Below are 21,254 nucleotides of genomic sequence, written 5' to 3' on the forward strand. Positions count from 1 at the left end.
ACCTGTTCGATTTTCTCACCTGAACTATCTCAGAGTGAGACTGTCAATCCGACGAGACCTGGTCGTTAACGCAAGCGATCAATAACACGAATTTTATTGATATACACTAGTTCTGAAGTTAATCGTAGACATATAAACGGCTTGCAGTAACAATAGTAACTAGAGACTCGATCTTTGTCGCATCTAGTTCAAAAACACAAACACTACACTGTGGAAAGAACATCACATTAAGAAAAAACCTTTCACCTCTGATCCAACTTGCGACTCCATCTCAATAGCCTATGCTACACTACACACTCCACGACAACCACCACAGAGCCTTTTTCGGTGCTGTTTTGCCTTGTACCTTGCCATACAACAACATTCAAAGCAAATCTAAAGAGGATCACAAGATGCTAAACGGGGACACCTGTTCAATGATTTCGAAATAAAGAATCCTTACCCTAACCCTCAAAATTAACATTGAAAGAAGTTTAATAACAGTAGGGGAGGGTGTGCCACTACGATACGAGATTCAATTTTTAATTTTTTAATTTTTTGTTAGTGGACAGATTCCTTTCAAATATAGTATTCTAGAAACGTTGACCTTTTCTGTACGTTTTACATTGAAATTGATTATCTGTGATTGATTTCAATAAGTTTTATAAAGCTTTTTAAAAATCATTGCAAGTGTCTCATTGGCCACAACGAGACACCTTATGGGCCACACTGAGACATGGTAACAAAAACACAAACACGGCGTTTTATAAGTAATTTATTATACATCTACAAACAAAACACAGTTATCTACATAGATACTTATCTAACAGAAAATACAACGGTGAAGATAACGTAGAAGTAAGCTTTCTAAGAAAAATATTCTACTCTACTGTGATTAAATCTAAGTTGACAGAGAATTTGTGGAATGAACGAAGCCTAACTGTGTTACCCAAAAGTGAAGGCTTTGGCAAAATCATTTTGATATCAGAAAATCTCACCATCTGAGATAATAGGAAAACAAAAATAGCCTGAATTTTTTAAACTTTTTCTTAAAAAACTTACTTCTTACATCACCATGTGTGTCATTTGTTGAGATTACTTTGCCTATGTAATAAACATATCTCAAGTCTTTAGTCTCAAACTTAACAAGGACAAAATCTTCAACATTTGGGTCTTCATCAAGGGGCTTAAATTTTGAAAGATCAACTTTTTCTTGCTGGTCATTGTCAGTGTCTGAAAACTGCTCCTCACTATTGCTGGAAGCAGAAATTTCAAATTCCTTGCTGCTCTCACTTGAAACGTAGTGTTCTATGTCTGACTGCCTTTTTTGCACTTCAAGAACAGAGCTTTGACATGTCTCTTTGTCCCACGATTTTTGCGAGTCTTTCCTCTATTTTAGCCTTTTCAGGGGTGTCAGTGACGATACTGCTTGAAAGCTTGCAACCTACCTTCCTCGCACCTTTTCTTTCGCCTGCCTTTGGAAAACCTTTCAAAATGTGGGGACTGACAAATTTTCGAGTTGATTGGCAGCTTATAGGGCTTGAAATAGATTAAGTGTTGATTTGCGGTTCATCAGCTTCCTCTTGAATAGCGCCAGACAAATGTTTGCAGCTAACAACAGGACCTGTGGACGTTGATGGTTCTCCTTCTTCTTTATGAATAATTCTGAGTGGGTTGTTGTTAAGATCTCTGTCACTTACGTAGCTCATAAGGAAGTCCTCTTTTGTGAAAGTGTCACTATCATATGGAAAAATTCCACATTTTTTAAAACCAGATTTGATATTAGGCGGTGTAAGCGCCTTTTCATGAGCAACTCCAACACATTGTGCAACCTGGTAAATTGATAATGGTGTGCCTGTAAATATATAAATAAATGTAAATATGTTAAATGTTTCATCGATTTAAAATCATAAATATAAATTTATCGTTGCCTTTTATAAAACGAGTTTGTGAACACCCTGTATACACGAGGGAAGAGCTGATGTGTGTAGTAATGGCCTTGCGCTTGCTGAGTAAGTCTTGTATGAAAATACAGTGTCCTAATTTCAGACTTGCTTTTAAGCGAATAACGGAACTGCAGCAGTGAAGAAACATGCAAGGAATGTACACAACTATAAACAACAACTTTAAATTTTAATACGTGCAGAATTCAAAATTACCTACTGGGCCTCTTGGGCGATTGTTATTAGTGGATGTAATAAAACAAATCCATTAAATATCTGAATACTTTTGTATTGAACATTACAGATGATATTTTACATTATTTTTATATTTGCAATAATATGCTAAATAAATTGTAGGCACTGAAGTGTATTGAAAATAACTCAAGCAAAACGAAATTATATATTTAAGTGGTAGATATATCATAATAGGAATATTATTTAGATGTTTATTTATATACAAAGTATTAATATTCTTGTTGCTCTTGACCAATGGCGGCGGTGATCTATAGTAGATCCGATCTGTATGTATTCTTTTCGTAGTAAATATTAGGAAAAAGTGATTGACCTAAACCTCGCCCTTATATTTTTTATCAAAAATATTTCTTCCATGATCTACAGCTTGTTTTCCATCTTGCATGGTATTTGGCTGTAACAGATACTATCTACTGTGCATTAGATATGTGTATAAAATAGTGGAATTTTCTTATATGCTTAACTTTTGTTTTCGTACTTAACAGTTTTTGTTAATTTTAATTTTGGGACCCCAAAAAGATGCAAAAATTTTACCATTCCTACTTCCAGGCTTCCTTCTAAAACCGACCTCGTAGGGGGAAAACGGAAAAAATCGATTTAACAAGACTCTGTACCCCGTAGAAAAAAAAAATGTTTTAAATAAAAAATGTAGCTGAGATAATTTTAAACAAAAATATTTATTTATTAAACACTTTTTGTGTAAAATGAACCAAAAAATTTGTTAAAATCCTTTATAATAGGTATATAAATTAAAAAACCCAAATCGGGCTATGTCATGAAGACAAAACGTTTTCGGAAACCATGTTCCATCATCAGTGTCTAGGTGTACATGTTTTGAGCCACTAAATATCTGGGTAAAAACCCGTTAAAAGTTATAGGTTACAATTTAGTTTACATTATTTAGTCTTATATATTAGGATGTTAAAGTTGCCAGTGGATTAGACAACATGGCAACGTACGACTCCACGTGAAGTTGCTGGTCCTGAGACAAAGTGTCTACGAGGACTTGATGATAGCAACTCAAGGAACTACAGGAACTTAGTTTCCTTGTGGATTTTAAAATGAACCGTTCTCTCAGAAACAATACTAGGAGCGACCGGCGGTTTTGAACGTCAGTTGCGCACACGAAAAACATTTTAAATAAAATTTGTATCAACGTGAAGGTAAAAATTCGATATCTTTTAATCAGAGTGTCCTATCGAAAATAAAATGCATTTTTAAGATGACGAGGGCAGCTTTCGTATGCAATTTTTGTATTTTGTCGTAAATAAAGTTAGTTTTTATAAAGGTGTTAAATAAACAAACGCTCGATGTTTGCCACTTTTAACTATTCTCATGAGATCAATAAGATTTATTACTTTCATTGACCTGTTATTAAGAGATTTCAATCGATAGAACCTAATTTTCGAAACCTATAGCATGGACTGTTTTGAGTTTTGGCAGCAAATGTGAGGCATTTGAAATATGCCTAAAAAACGCTGAATTTTAATATTACAAACGATCTAAAACATTTAGATCTGTTTCTTTTCGATTACACATGTACTTTTTTCGAAACTACACAACTTTAGCTACAATATAAATTCCACCCAATGCCGTCTTCGCGATGGCATTTTGCGTGACGTGCGATCGTTTATAATGTTAAACTTTAAAATCTGTGTTTTTAGGCGTATTTCAAACGCCTCATATTTGTTACCAAAACTCAAAATTGAAATTTCATGTTATTGGTTTTAAATATTAGGCTCTAGTCTACGGAAGCTAAAAAAGCTAGGAAACTAGGAAACTTTCCTAGCTCTAGAAAATTCCACTAGGACCGGTCAATAGAATTAATAAATTTTATTGATCTCACGAGAATCGTAAAAAATGTCAAAAATCGCGCAACGTTTATTTATTGAACATATTTATGGAAACTGACTTAATTTTCGTCAAAATACAAAAATGCATACAACAGCTGCATTCTTTACCTTTAAAACGCATTTTAATTTTTGTAGATAGGACACTCTGATCAGAAGATATTGAATTTTTACCGTGATACAAATTTTGTTTAAAATTAATTTAGCGCGCGTAACTGACATTCAACGTTGCCAACCGCTTCAAGCGTTGTTTCTGAAAGAACTGTTCATTTTACACAAAAAGTTCAGAATAAAGTAAAAATTAAATGCAAAAAATTTTTTGTTCAAAATTATCTAAGCTATATTTTTTATTTGAAACATTTTTTTTACGTCGTTCACATTCTTGGTAAATCGACTTTTCCTCTGCGCTGGGGGTTTCTAGGGGGAGACCGGAGCGACAGGAGTGGTAAACTTTTTTGCAGATTTTTGGGGTCTTAAAATTGACATTCTCAGCAAAATTCCGCTTGTTCGTATAATATATAGAGGTCAAATCTCTGACTCTGGACTAAAGATTTACAATCCATTAAATGGATCGAGAACTCATTCAAATATGCTAAAAACCTCTACTCAATTCCAGTTTAGGCCCATTGATCAAGCTATAAATGAGACCCACCATAATAAGAAAAATGGTTTCTAAGATTTAAAAAAAAACATAAATATACCCCAAGATTAAAATCGCATAGTAGTAGTTTTCTGAGTTCTAAGGCTGCGATTGCTGATACCGTAGATCCAAAAGACAATAGAACTGCAGGTTATTAACGACGCTACACTTTGTGGAGGCTACTAAATAGACTAGAAGTAGCACATCGCAATAGAAATCAAACTTAAAAGAGAGAATTCTTAAGAGGGCAGATATAACTGTAATAAAAACAAAGCACATATTCGTTTGCGTAGACTTAAAACAAGAAATATTCTTACCTTGATATAATGACAAGGCCATTCAATTGACCGAATATTGCCAGTATCAGATTTGAAGAAGTGATCCCTACCTGGAAAATAAGAAAAGACGTGTTTTTTAACAGTTCCCCACCACATCTCCTTCTTTTCTCTCGTACTTAGCGCTTCTTTGTAACAATATTCTATAATATGTTAATTGGACGATACGTCTTAATCCTGACGGTGAATGCAATTTTATTGTTGCAAAATCAAACAAATTTATTAATGTTTTACAGAAAAATTAATGAACGATACAAAAAAAAGATATATAAAGATATATAAAGATATAAAAAAGATAAAAATTTTCTCACACTTTCTCTTCTTCTTGTGATGCCTGTCTTTAGACTTGGCTTTCATCATCTTAATAATATCATAAAACCTATTAGCAGCCGCTCGAAACATATCTTCTACCTGAACCCATCACTCCAATAATTTATATTTAGGTCCTCTAATGATATAATCAAAATTTTCTATTTTTTTTTTTTTTAATTGTGTTTAGAAGTTTCCTCTCTGTATTCATTATTCTAAGCATCTGCTCATTAGTAGTGTGTGTCGTCTACCATATCTTTAAAATTCGAATATAGTACTACAGCTCAAATGCTTCCAATCTGTTCATCATTGTTGCTTTTAAAGTCCAGTTCTCACATCCTTATAACCTAGACTATCTAAATATTTAAACATTTAAGAGGTTTTTTTCGAAGATTCATACAGATATTTTTGTTGCTTAATACCAAACATAGAAACCTGCGAGATAGCACGATTCTGGAAAAAGTCTTGCCAGAGTCACTGCAATGTTTAGCCAGCTCCCAAAGTACACAAGGGATCTTAGAATTGATTTAAAGCTAGATTCAATTTAGCTTTCGTAATATTAATATTAAGACCTCTATTGCGACTTTATTCGTTAACTCTAATAACAAGGGTCTGAAGGTATAAAAGTTTCACCTAAAATGGATGTATCGTCGACTATCTTATTAGCTGTTACAATACAGAGGTTGCTAACTGGACTATATTTTCTAGAAGTATTTCCGAAAAAAATTACAAAGGCTTAAAAGGACCGTAAACCAAAACATGTTTTGACTTTCGGACTGTAAGTGAGGTTCTGAATGTGGCATTTATCAGGTACTCCGTCTAGGTCATCCGTCCATGCATGTAAGTCTTCGGGTCGACAAGGTATCCGACGTAGAATTGAACAGGCTGAACAGATAGCCCTATTTCCATCTCTATTGTGCTAATTTTATACAGTTGGTTGAAAACAAATGTGGACATACCATATACTAAAATTGGAACCTATATCTTCTGTAGATCTGATTATAAGAAAGTTGCAGGTATTATCTAGAGCACAGGACTTCTTAACAAAGTTTAATAAAAAGCAATGATTTAGTAAAAAGTCTTCTTTTTCTTGTAGGACATGGTCCTGTTTATGCTACAGCAAACAGAATAGTAAACATAAATCACATAAATCACAAAAGACACTACCAAATACTTTGTAGAGTTTCTTGTTACTTAAATCAGGAATTCAAAGAAAAACGGGAACTCTATGATTTAAACTATAAATCAGCGTAAACGCCCCTTGCAGGTCTTAAACCGTGAAGAGTTACGGTTGAATCACCATATACCTGAACCACAATTGACCTACTATATGTTGACATTTGTGCTGCGACTACTGCTCTCCCCAATCCAAAGCTGTAATACCATCGTGCTTACTAGTTACATGGTACTGGGTAAAAAGTTTTATCATAGCGATGCCTCAGAGTAGTACGCCTTCTTGTAGGACATTGTCCTGTTTATTCTATCACCCAGATTGTATTGGATTTATGTGTTTTTACCCATTTCTGTCGAGATGATCTCTCCATTTGTGGCGTCGTATCGTGTCCATCTCACTAGCTCCTGGAATCCTGTCTAGGTTAATGTATCCTCATTCCTTATTCTACTATAATTATATTGATTGAGGTCTCCTGCCTGATTCCTGCTAATCCATGTTCCTTTTTCATTCTTGTTTTATTGCAAATTTTTAAGTTCTTTGATTATTGCTATGCGTTTTTTATTAGCGTTTCTCAGCTTCGTGATTTGAATTACGTCTTTCACTTGGACTCTGTCATGCGCTTTTGTGAGATCTACAAAGCACAGAAAAATAGGTTTTTTAAACTCTATGGACTTCTTTACTGGTTACTGTAATATGAAGATCGCGTTGGTTGTAGATCTGTAGGTCCTGGATCCTTGTTGTTCTTCTGATATGCCTACGGTGTCAATTAACTTTCGCGTCAAGATTTTTGTTAACAATTTTGATGTAGACTCAAGCATCGTTATTTCTCTATAATTATGTGGGCCAGTTTTTAGCCCTTTATTGCAATTCTGTCACAATCTATGTGCTACCGTACTTAATAAGCTCGCTATTCATACTGTCAGTTTTTGGCGATTTTCTGTTTTTCATTTTCTTGATTGCTTTTCGTATCTCTTCACTAGCTATATATTCGTCATTGTCAATATCCTCGTCAATATCTACGTTACCTTGGTGTTGTTATTCCATGTATATATCGGTATCATTGTTTAGATTATGGAAGTGTTCTGTTCTGGTTTCAGATTTTATGTTTGTTTGTACTTCCTCATTTATTTTCTTCTTTCTCTAAGTATATTCCATAACTTCTTTTGACCTGGTATATAAATATCATGACAAAGTGCCAGAGACAGCATCCTTGATAAATACTATACTTATGCCTTTAGTAAAGATATTAATCCATCAAAATATTTTATTGTTTGATAATATTATTGCTTTACTGTAAAACTATTCTAAACACAACTAGAAATAAATATAATTATGTGAACAAGAGGACTTGTGATTTGTATCATGTGAATTATATCAAGTGACGTACTTGTGATATCATGTGAATTTTTTGTCAAAAGTGATGTAAGACACTGTAGAAAAATTTGTCTAGAGTTCGACTCAACTGATATTTTTTTCTGTTCTTATACAAATATTAAATTTGTTGCCAGAGATCAATGTACTCTAAAACTATCTTCATACCAATCAGAATAAATGATGTAATATCAACAAGTAACATGTTGCTAACACATCTTTCGAGTCCTATCTAAGTATTATCAATTTTTTTTATATCGTCAAATGAAACAAGAATTTTGCCAGTTGGTATCCGTGTATACTTCGTGTCCTAGTTTCCGGACAGTTCCTTCGAACATAACTAGAAGAAGAGGAGAACACTCGTACGCAGAAGAAGAAGAGGCATATCGACAGGCAACTTGACCGGAGTAAAGCTAGGTTATTGGCCTTTCTTCGCCGGCGCACAAATTCACTTCCCGGTTTTGCTGCTTGCTTTGCTCAAAGTTCACAAGAACACAATCATTTGCCACGCTGTGGCCACTTCGCCAAGCGTGGACAAATACCTTTTCTATTTCTAACAGTGGCGTCGTTCTATTTTCTAATATTTTTACTACATGATTTAAAGGTAGAAATTTTGTTGAAAACAGTTATTCTTGCACAAAACGTAATATGATTGTTAATTGTTTACGATAGATTATGTCTACATATGCAGTCAATTTTAGAACAAAATGTCCATCGGGAAATGCTGGTTGACATGAGAAATAATGTTTCAGTCACTACAGAAGCTTTAAAATATTGAAGACTTCAATGCTCAGTCACAACTCAAACCCAAAAAGTTAAATATCATAATTTAAGATTAAATATTTTTTTAGTGGCAGTATTGACTTCATTAATCTCAAGATGGACCGACAGGCCACAAAAAACTACAGGATTGATTTTTCTTATTTTCTATTCTCTTTATTTCGATTAAATTAACTGAGTACACACCGTGGTACGGTGAAATAAAATTACGTCTAGTTGTCTAGTGGGGTCTCCGCGGACCCTAGAATAAAATATTAAAAAAATGGATATTGCAACTTTTAATCAAATATTTTCTACAAAACATATAAAGCACTACATGGTATTGAATTGTTTAGAAGCATTTGGAGCAAATATATTTCGGTGAATGGTGCATATGTGATTTCGGCATTTTTCACACTTTCTTAGTTTTTTTTGGCAGCTTTTCTTGGACAAAGGTGGCATCTTAATTTTCTGGACGGTTCAGGTTCAACAGAGGGTGAAGGGAGTGGAGTGGAGTACAATTCTTGAACAATTTGTAATTAAATTTGTAATTAAAATTAACAATTAAAATTGTAATTTTATATCATTGTGAGCGAATATTGTTTAAGTTGAAATTTTAGTGCTTATTTATTGTTTGTGATTTTAAAAATGCCACTCGTTCCAACGGATGCTGCTAGGGCAGTGGCTTTAGTTGATGCTGGTTACAGTCAACCTCATATCGCTGGTATACTCGATGTACGGTACAAGATGCCATCAGACGATTTCGGGAGACAGGATCGTACAACCGCAGGTCAGGTCAAGGCCGAAAACAATGCACGTCAGATCGAGATGACCGCTTCATTGTCACTAAAGTATTGAAAAATCGCTTTTTCACCGCTCCTGAAGCTCGTAGGTCTCTTCTTGAGGTGAGAAACATTAGTGTGAGTAGACAAACGATTAGAAGAAGACTGTCAGAAATAAACTTAAGGGCTTTTCGTCCAGATCGCACACCACAACTGCTCCCACAACACTGTAGGGCTAGACTTCATTTTGTGCGAGAATATGCTAATTGGACTATGGCGGAATATACTGTTCTCAGATATGAGCAGAATAGCCCTAAAAGGTCCAGATGGACACGAACGTGTCTATAGGCGTCAAAAGTTTTGCTGCATGCGCTATAACCGAAACAGTGGCTTACCGAGGAGGGTCAATTATTATTTGGGGAGGTATTTCTTACGAAGCGCGTACTGATCTTGTTTTCAGTAGAGGCAGTGTGAATGCCCAAGTATACGTGCAAGAAGTTCTCCAACAACATGACATGCCTTTTGCACCATTCATTGGTGATAACTTCAGACTATTGCATGACAATGCACGTTGGATGCAAAAAAATGGAGAAAATGGCCCAAAAATGATGTGAGTCATGAACTTAAAAAAATCGTATATCAGATACTATGAATTATAAAGATTTTTACCAAACGTTGTTTTAAAAAGAAAGGAGAGAAATTTTTTTTGGGAAGCAATGCCTATACCTATACCCCAATACAATAATAAGACTGACATCAAATATCTTTCCAATATGTATCATAATTTAATAAATAGAGTTGTTTTTTAAATGCACTATAGCAGATATTTAAGATACGACTCTGAACCACTCTTATTTTATCTGACTTAATGTCAGATACCCATTTTTTAATCAATGTTAAACTTTTTAAAAAAAGTGTAAATATGAAATTTAATTTTAAAATGTAATGCTTATAAAATAAAACAAAGTGCTTATTAAAATGGCAAATTTGCCGAAACGTTTAAGCGATAATTAAATAGTTTTCTTTAAAACAGAAAAAAATACACATTTCGTCTAAAAATACAACTTCTCGTACTATTTATGTTTTCATGTATTTACGTAGGAAACACGCTCCTTATGCTGAGATATGAGTTCTCTCAATTAAAGCTTTTCTATGGTCATCTTTTTTAAATTTAAAGCCCAAACCTTTTAATATTCTAGTCAATGATGTTTTACTTGTAGAAACAATTTTTTTAGCCTTACATGTTTGTATAAAAAGTTATTTATTTTAATATATTTATTACTATAACATTACTATAATCCTACTCGTCCTACTCGTAATTTTCAGCAGAAAGTTCGTTTACTTACTATCCTGGTACATATATATTGTATTTCGAATTGCCAATTTTTGATTTTTTTTTTCTTTTTAGTATACATATTGTATGGCATTTGTAGACTTTGAAAAAGCATTCGATAAGGTGGAACATTGAGCAGTAAAGAAGTCTTTACAAAATGGGAGAATAGACCATAGATATACGGACTTAATTTCCAATATATATGATCAAGCAACAACATCCATTAAAATAGTTGAACAAACGGAGCCCATTAAGATATGGCGAGGAGTCAGACAGGGTGACACTATATCACCCAAACTATTCAATCAAGCTTTGGAAGACGTTATGAGGAAATTACAATGGGAACAACGGGGTATTAATATAAATGGCCAATACTTGAATCACTTAAGATATGCAGACGACATTGTAATAATAACAGATAAAAGGGAAGAATTGCAAAATATGATTTATGAAATAAATAGCGAATTAACAAAAATAGGTCTACAAATGAATTATACTAAAACGAACATTATGACCAACCAACCAGAAGAACTAATAATTACAATTTCACAAACAACTATAGAACAAGTAAAAGAATATGTATATTTGGGACAACTAATTAAATTAAATAAAGAAAATCAGACCGGAGAAATAAAGAGAAGGATACGGTTGGCTTGGGTATCCTTCGGAAAACTTTCCTATATACTAAAAAATAGAAAAACCCCCAATATTTAAAAACAAGAGTCTTCAAACAATGTATACTTCCTGTTCTCACCTACGGTTCTCAAACTTGAACGTTTACAAAGGAAAACATGGAAAAAATAGCAAGGACCCAAAGAGTTATGGAAAGGCAAATGCTGAACATCAGCCTATCGGACAAGAAAAGAAATACTTGGATCCGTAACAAAACAAAAGTGACCGATGTATTAACGCAGATAGCAAAACTTAAGTGGAAGTTCGCTGGACTTACCATAAGACAGAAAGACGACAGATGGAATAAAATGATTATACACTGGAGACCATATAGTTACAAACGGAACAAATGCGATGGTCAGATGACTTGAAGAAACAAGCAGGCCCGAATTGGATACAAACTGCCTACAATAGAGAGAGGTGGAAGAAGGAAGAGGAGGCCTATGTCCAAAATTGGACAGCAAGGGCTGTATAGATTGATAGACACATATTTTATACTGTATTTCTCGCCAATTGAATGCTACCCTCTAAAACAAAGTTAAAATATTATTCTTCTTCTTCTTCTTCCTTCTTGTATGTAGGCTTTAAAGCCTGTTTCTTCTTCAATATTAGCCTTCTAAATTGTTTAAATTATCGCACCATCTTTTTCTTGATCTGCCAATACTTCTTTGTCAATTTGGTGACTTATCTCGTGCTATTCGTACTATCCTATCCTCTGCCATTCTGCTAATGTGTTCGTTCCACTCCTGTGTCCGTTTTGTCACCCATCCATTTCAAATATTTTTAATTTAAATTGAAAGAAAACCAAAAATAAAAAAAAACAGGAAAGATTATTTTCACGTTCAGAGCTGTGAATAGCCGCTCCGAAGATCCTTTTTAGGGTGAAATACGTATAAGCGGATACACAGATGCACTATACGTGAAATCAAATATTAACTGTATTTTCTTCTTTTTATTCCGATTTACTCTTTATGAGTACGAGAAACCAAATCGCTAAGGATTTTTGCTTAGTTGAGGAGATATGTTGTGGAATGCAATTTTAGATTCCCCATGTCTCTAATAATATCTTTAACGTTTATCAACGTCTGTTTTGCCTTACAATTCTTAGAAGGCACAGATTAAAGCAGAAATATGAATTGGTTTCGAAAATTAGTTTGCGGATTTATTTATCAGATGTCGCTATTGCGTCTAGATCGAAGCCATTTTATAGTTGCTTCTTATATGACAGGAAAGATTATTTTCACGTTCAGAGCGTTCCCGAAGTTCCCTTTTAGGGTGAAATACATATAAGCGGATACACAGACGCACTATACGTGAAATCAAATCTTAACTGTCTTTTCTTCAAAAATAAAAAGTTCTTAATTATAAATATTTCGTTATGTAATAAAGTGGGCAATTAATAAAATATTATAAATATATATGCTTGTCATCATTAAAGCTTTTTACAGTACACATTTGAAAATTGTACCTTTTGTACCTCTTGAACACATGACAACGGTTCCAACGGTACCTCATTCCTTTTTCTCTAATTCAAAGTATTCGATTAAATTTAAAACAAGTACTTGTGCTTATGAGGTAAGAGTTTTTCCAGTCATAACCTAAAAAAATTTCTTTCACTTTTGCGTAAACTTACCGTAAACCATTCCTTAAATGTGTGAATGAAGTTAATTTTTTATGTAAATTAATGGCAAAATAAAATACACTTACCATAAAATTTCAAACTAAAATATAAAATTAGTGAATTTGCAATGTTTGTGTAATATAAATAACTTCTATATGCAAAAACAGGACAAAAAACAACAAAAAATCCAACAAACTGGCAGCCACAAGTAAATAAACCTCGTCACAAATTGTACTTAAAATCTGAAAACGTCCACAAGCATCTTTTTTGTACCTATCTCTTTTCGATGTACTTAGTCTAGAGCGTTCATAAAAATAACATATGTCTTTACTTAATAACAGGCGGTAGCTGGTTTGTCCATAGTTTCATGCGTGGAAGACAATGATACTAGACAAAAAGTATGTGTTTTATCTCGCCAGGTATTAATGACGTACGGGTAAAGAACCATGGCCTCAACTGTGTAGCTTACTGCTTTATTTGATTATTCAATTTTTTATTACACTTCTAAATAAATCTTTGAATACCAAAGAAGACAAAGCAATAAAAAATAGGATAAAGTTCAGTGTCATGCGACTATCGAAAAATAATTAATTGAGATGTCAGTTGTACTGCTAAATAATTATTTCGTTCGATAAAAAATAAGGCAGGACATGTTTAAGTCATAAAATAAATTTGAGTTCAATCAAAACAAATGTCTTCCGACATGTAAAATTAAGTACATCTTGAAATGTAAAGGAACTTTGCTCGACAGATGGTAAATGTTACCTTTAAAACTTTAATGACCATCGAAAGGTCTTGTGCCGTAAATGATGAAAAAAATCTGGCAAGTAAGTACTTAAGATAAAATTACCGTTCGTATTCTTCTCTCGCGTATCGTTAGTTCATTGTGACTTCAATAAATTGTTCGAATCAACCCCATTGTTAGTTTTTATTTTAGTTCAAATTAGGATTAAAAGCATATAGAACTAATCTAAACTTTAATTTAATTTTTTATTCTCCAATTTATTCAATCTTTTTCTTTATCTTCTTAATGGGCCTGTTTAATCTACGGTACTTTCTAAATAGTCACAGCAGCATTTTTTATGTAAATGGTTCTTCGTCTTATTGGAGATTTATCTCGAGATATTCTTACTATTCTGTTCTATATGACAAATACCTCAAAACTGGTTGAAATCATTGTTTATATTCTTCCTCTCTTTTTCTTCCTCTTTGTAAGCAATTCTGCTTGTTCATTGGCGAATTAATACCTCTATGGAAGGTTGCTCCATCTTTTGCGCAGTCGTCAGATACTTCTTCTGTCGATTGGTGACTTATCTCTTGCTATTTTGACCTCACAGGTCTCCTTAATTCTGCTTATGTGGTTATTCCATTCTTTTTTCTGTTTTATGTCCATTCATTTATACACTGTACGTTACATTTTCTTCTAATGTCTTCACTTAGAGCGACTGCGAAAGCTGTTCTGATGAGGGCTATTAGGCCGAAATACGTATAATAAATTCTTTTGCTCTTATGTTAAATCTGTGGACCAGTCTTTGCAGACTATCTTCATCTTGGGCTATCAATATTGCGTCGTCTGCGTAACAGAGTATTTTAATTTCTTTGTTTCCCATTCTGTATCCTCTTCATTTGATAACGCCTTGATGATTTCATCCATGACTAAACTGAAGAGCATGGGGCTCAATGAATCCTCTTGTCTTATTCCACTGCCTATCTCTATAAGTTGTCCATAGGTTTCGATAGTTTTTTTAATATTTAGGGGAACTTCTCTATTATACAGAAGATGGATTACATCTTTGAGTCTTATTCATTCAAACGCTTTTTTTAGGTCAATCAGACACAGAAATGCTGGTCTATTATACTCTAGTGATTTCTTAGTACCACCAAGTAACAAGTAAGTAGTAACAAGTTTATACTTCTGTAGTTTTCTGGCTGTTTTTATTTCCTATTTTGAATAGTATAATTAGTTCACTCGTTCTCCATTCTTCCGGTATTTTATTGTGTTTTATAGTTTTATTAATTATTGTTTAATTATTCTGTTATTGCTGCTCCACAATATTTCAGTAATTCGTTTGGTATCCCGTCTTTACCTGCTGCTTTTCTGTTCTTCAGGTTTTCAAGTATTTTCCGAACTTCCTGTTCATTTATATTAAGTTCTTCATTTGTGGTAATTTCTAGTGTTTCTGGTTCTAGCGAAGTGGTCGTAGAGTTTGTGGTTGCGTGCTTATTTTCTTATACTTCGTTTTGTTAGTGTTTATTAATAAACCCGTTATTGTAGATGATTCTTTTAATGCTACATACGCCCCTCGTACAGAGTTTTCCGTTCTCCCAATAATATTGATATCATCAGCATAGGCTCCATTCCAGAAGAATGGAGACAATCGTATATCTCTCCAATACACAAGAAAGGCACAAAGATGGACCCTAAAAACTATAGAGGGATGGCAGTGATTGCTACTATAGGCCGACTATACTCAAAAGTACTACGAAACCTGATAGAAAATGATATCAAAGACAAACAACCCGAAGAACAAGCAGGATTTAGGGCCGGACGCTCCACTATGGATAATATCGTCACATTAAAAGTTGCAATGGAAAAACGAGTGCAGAGAAATAGAGAAACTCATATAGCTTTAATAGATTTGGAAAAAGCATATGACAGTGTACCGATCTCCCAACTATGGATAGAAATGGGTAACTTGAAAATAAACCCAATTCTTATTAACGCCACTCAAAAATATTACGAACAAAACTTTGCAAGAATTAAAATGGGACAAGAAATCACCTCTCCTTTTCAAACAACAAAAGGACTAAGACAAGGCTGCTGTCTGTCACCCACCTTATTTAAAATCTATTTGGACAGATCCTTAGTGAAATGGGTAAAAAAATGTAGAAACATGGGAATAACGGTGGAAGAAAACAAGCTATATACACTTTTCTTTGCGGATGACCAGGTAGTAATTGCCGAAGACAGCTACGATCTTAGCTATATGGTAAGAAAACTGCAAGAAGAATATGAGGTGGCAGGTCTAAACATGAATATGACAAAATGTGAATATCTCTCAGTGGGAACAGATGAAATATGTGACCTAGTCTTGGAAGACGACAAAATCAAAGGCGTGCAATCCTGCAAATATTTGGGAGTCATTTTCAACAAGAAGGGAAATAGCGCAGATGAAATCAGGGAAAGAATAAACAAGGGCAGAGCAGCGACCCGTGCCTTAAACTCTCTTCTCTGGCAAAAAACAATTCGACGAGAAACCAAAAAACACATTTACGGTAGTATAGTCCAAAGTATTACACTTTACGGTTCGGAAGTATGGGACGTCACCAAAGCTAATAGAAACAAACTTTTGACGACAGAAATGGATTATCTGAGACGCAGCTGCGGTAGATCGAAACTGGAGAGAGTTAGAAACGAACAAATAAGAAACGAAATGAAAATGGAGAGAAATATCAATGATGACATAGAAAGAAAACAATTAATCTGGTTCGGACATGTTAAAAGAATGCCAGAGTACAGATGGCCTAGGAGAGTACTGGAATGGATCCCTCCTGAAAGAAGAAAGAGAGGACGACCACGGAGAAGTTGGCGCAACGATATTGATGAAGCAATGGCGGCAAGAGACTTAGAAGAGGCAACTGCATATGACAGAAAAAGATGGAAATTGGGGGCGGAGAAGCGGCGACAGCCGTAATAAATCCGTTATTATATATATATATATATATATATATATATATATATATATATATATATATATATATATATATATATATATATATATATATATATCAGCATAGGCAAGGATTTGCACTGATTTATTATATATTGAACCAATGGTTGTGATTTGTGACATACGTGTTACTTTTTCCAGAGCCAGATTGAACAATATACAGGAGAGAGGGTCTTCCTGGCGCAGCTTGTTATTTGTTTTAAAAGGTTCAGACAGTTCTCCCTGAATTCGTACTCTACTTTTAACTTTTTCAAGAGTTAGTTTTGTTAAATTTACCAACTGATTTGGTATTCCTAGCTCTCTCATTGCTTTGAACATTTCTCTTCTGTTCACAGAGTCGTAGACTGCTTTGTAGTCTATAAATATGTGATAATTATCAATGCCATATTCCAGTGTTTTTCTAAAATTTGTTTCAGGGTTGCAATCTTATGAATTGTCGATTTACCACTTCTGAAACCAGCATGATATTTTCCTACTATCCGTTCTGCATATGGTGCCATACGGTGCATTGTACTGTGAAAAATATTGTATACGCTGCATTTAGGAAGTGTAATTCCTCTGTGGTTAGAGCATTCAAAGATATCTCCTTTTTTGTGTATGTTGCAAAGTATTTCAAGTTTCCAATTATTGGGGAGGGATTTCTGTGTCCATCTTTCTTTTATAAGCTGCTGTTATGCCATTATGGTATCGTGACCACCTTCTTTGTATAGTTTGTTGGGAGATTATCTATTCGGGTGACTTGTTTCTGACTAGTTTTTTAACTGCCTTTTCAACTTCAAGAATCATTGGTGGTTCCTCTTTCCTCTCATCTGTTCCCCTTACCTTATCTCTTTCGTCTTCCAGGTTTTCTTCTTCTTCCTCTATATTAAGTGCCTGGTTAAAGTATTCCACCCATCTATTCAATACATCTTTCCTTGTTGTTAATAGGTTTCCATTCTGACATCTGTATTGTCTTGTGGTTGTCTGGAATTCTTTTCTGTTGATGTTAACTTTCTTACAGAATGCTCTGAATTATTTCTCTCTATTAAGTTTTTCTATATATTTAATTCCCTTATTTAAGTGATTTTGTTTTTTTCTTTTGTGTATCCTATTTTCTTCACTTCATTGTGTCTGGTAATTCTCTACAGTTGTTCTAGTTCATCGAGTAAGCATATTTCTGTAGGCTTAATTTTTTTCTTTTATTGCATTCTTGCATTCATCGTCAAACCAATGATTTTTACGGGATTTTTAGAAAATTTCTGTTCCTATTTCATGTTTCGCTGTTGCTTCAATGTCTTCCTTTATTCTGGTCCAGTAGGAGTTTATATCTGTCTGGCCTTCTTTATTTACATTTGGATTCCTTGGCATGTTGATATTTTCCGAGTACCGTTCTGCAATTGTCGTATCTTTCAGCTTTACCACATTTTATTTTTTTTCTATCCATTTTATTTTCTTTACTGGTGTTTGAAATTCTAGCCCTCAATGTTGAGATCACTAGGCAATGATCTGAGTCTATGTTTGCGCCTCTATGACTTCTGCAGTTTATTACGTCTGGTCCATGTCTTGAATCTATTAAGATGAGATCAATCTGACTCGTTGTTCTTCCATCAGGAGAGGTCCAGATTACCTTGTGTATGTTCTTGTGTTCAAAATAGGTGCTAGCGACTGTCATATATAGTGCTGCTGCTAAGTTTATCAGTCGTAATCCATTATCGCTACTAACGTTATGTAGACTATGCTTTCCTATCGTGAGCATGAAAACTCACTCTCGTCCTATCCATGAAACTGGTTATCAAAACAGTTATCAAAAAGATCTGTAATATTATTCCAAAATTACTATAATAAACAGGAAATATACGCGACTGAATGTTTAAGCTTTTTCATCTCAGCTTTTCGTCGATTCTATCACCAGGTTCCTTCTCTTTCTCTGGCTCGTCGTCCACGTCAGTCTGATGTTGATCCTCTCACTCCTCTATAGTAGAACTCGATTAATACTCATTTCTAACGTCTTGTCCAATGTCTTCGTCCGAATCATCAGATATATCACTTTCAAATAAAAACTCATCTTCTGAATCACTTTGTGTCAGAATTTCTTCCAATTCCGCCATCAAATAATATTTACCCGTTTTAGGTGGCGGCGGCATGATGTAATACTTATTTCCAGTATTTATTATTTCAAATAAAACTTAATTTTCTAAGCGACAATATTCACTTTACTTTAACAACCCCTTCAAAATACTAAACACCTTCCCTGTTCCTCCCACCCATCCCGCTCTATACACCTTCTCAGTTCCTCACACCTATCCCGCTCTAGTCACTTTAGGTAGGCGGTTCACGCCCTTTCAATTAGAAAACATCTAATTACATTATATTTTGTTTATACGCTATTATACGTTTATTTATACGCTAATAATCGATAACCGCAGCAAAGCAGTTAGCCCTGTTGCATATATGCGTTTCCCGCACATCTCGTGCACTAATGAAATTGCGCAAATATGCGGTTCCCGCAGTCAAAGGGTTAATCAAACTCTTCAGAGCAGCGGTGAATAGAGTAAAGATAGTGATGATGATATCTAACCTCCGATTGGGAAACGTTACTAAGAAGAAGAAGGATAATATAACAAAATGTAAAGTATACACAAAAAATCCCTCAGAATGCAGTGTGCATACATTTCCAACATTCCTTTTGAAATTCATATAAAAATCTGCAATCTACAAGGAAAAATATGTGCAAATGGTTTAAATAGTTTAATGAATGTAAACGCAGAATATGTTAAAGATGTGACTTTAAAGGTTAAATGTTAAATTTCTATTCGGTTAAATTCGGTTTCTGTCAATGATTTGTTTTTGTTTTTGTCCTAAAGTTCTCCCACAAAATGTTTGAACAGTGAAATGATTGAAGATATACCAAATTAATAATTAAATAATTAATTTATTTTAAATTCAAAACCTAATAGCAAAAGCGGCATCGTTTTAGTATCCCAGAGAGATAGTAACTACCGATATCTGAAAAATCCTAACTTGAATAACACCTGATGTTATTCACATCTGCTTCTTTCGACAAAAAAATACTAACAGGGAACTAACTAATTAAAATAAAGTTATATAAGCACCTTTTCTTTTCTTTTCAAGGTTGACTTTCGAAGGTTTTGGTATTTTTAATATTTCTAATTATTTTTTTATTCGATAATCATAAAAGTTAAATATAATATACGAATATGAACATATAAGTAGTATAAATACGTTATATTATTTATTAATTACAAATTCATGGTTTTCCGAGAAACATTTATTATTTAGGTTTTACGACCAACAGTTTTTAAATAGAAAGGTCGTAGAGAGGATGTTTTTAATAAATAATTGATTTACGTTAATAAATATTGTCTTTAATATTGTTGGTTGTTTTTCCAAATGGTGATTTTGGTCTTCATTGTTTCAGGATCTCATGATCTGACATTATCTCACTTTTAATTTCATCCTTAATTATTTGTGATCCGTCCTTTACTCATTTTTCCCATGTTGTTGTTATTTTAGTTACTTTTTCATTCTGAATGATTTTGAGTAAAAATGACAGAACTATTCTGCTTTATCTACTTATGGATATTTGTTTCCATAACTCTAACTTACCTAACCTAACCAAAGAATTTCCTTCCTCTGCCATCACTATTATCTTACTTGTCACTGGGCTTACAATTAGTTATGTTAATATCATTATAATGTTTAGATTACAGTAGTCTCTCTTTATAACGATTCCCTATATAACGATAATTCCTCTATAACGATGAAAATAGTGAACGTTGGTTGGTTCGTCATAAGGACAATGTATTAATTCTTTCTCTATACCGATATCGTTCTCTCTTTATAGCGATGACTTTTCAGCGTTCAATAGTCGATGACAAATGTGTTATTGTGTTTAAAGTTCAGACTAACTGAGTCACGAGTGGCAAGATCATTGTCCAGCGGTTGTTTTGTTTTGCGCTTAAGAAATGCGGCCACCCATGCAGTTTGAGTTGTGTGTCAACAGTCAACATGTTTTCGAAAAGCGTAAAGTGCTCTCGGTGGAGGAAAAGTTATCGATAACTCGAGCAATAGAGAAAGGTGAAAAGCAATCGGATATCGTTCGCCGTACGGGTCTGTCTCAGTCAACTATGGCTACGATATGGAAGGACAGAAGAAAGTGGCTTGAAGCGGTGATGGAGGGCGGTAGCAGGAAGAAGTTGCGGAAACCTCAGCACAAAGATTGAGATCGCGCTTTGCGTCAGTGGTTCCAGCAGCAGCGTATGAACCATATTCCACTTTCTGGGCCTGTGGTCAGGACAAAAGCTTGGGTTTTTTGCAACTGAGCTTGGAATTGATAATTTCAAGGTATCAAAGGGTTGGCTGAGCAAGTTGAAGCTGCGGCACAAGATCAACTACGGGCAAATCAAAGGAGAGGCTGGCGATGTAAACAAAAACGTAACGGATGATTGGCTAGAAAACGTGTGGCCTGGACTGAAGGCACGATATGCGTCAGACGATATTTTC

At 34.2% G+C, this 21,254-nt stretch overlaps 1 long non-coding RNA gene across 1 annotated transcript in view; it reads right to left on the reverse strand.

The window, feature by feature from the left end:
- Positions 1–1,658: 1,658 nt before the first annotated feature.
- Positions 1,659–21,254, reverse strand: part of LOC140439431 (uncharacterized) — an 85,681-nt gene continuing 66,085 nt past the window's right edge. Inside the window, exons 4-5 of the long non-coding RNA XR_011950623.1 lie at positions 4,982–5,052; positions 1,659–1,834 (exon numbers count right to left, since the gene is read on the reverse strand). This is a non-coding gene — a long non-coding RNA (uncharacterized lncRNA). The remainder of the gene's footprint in view (positions 1,835–4,981; positions 5,053–21,254) is intronic.

This window comes from Diabrotica undecimpunctata, chromosome 4 (genome assembly GCF_040954645.1).
Source record: "Diabrotica undecimpunctata isolate CICGRU chromosome 4, icDiaUnde3, whole genome shotgun sequence".
NCBI lineage: Eukaryota > Metazoa > Arthropoda > Insecta > Coleoptera > Chrysomelidae > Diabrotica > Diabrotica undecimpunctata.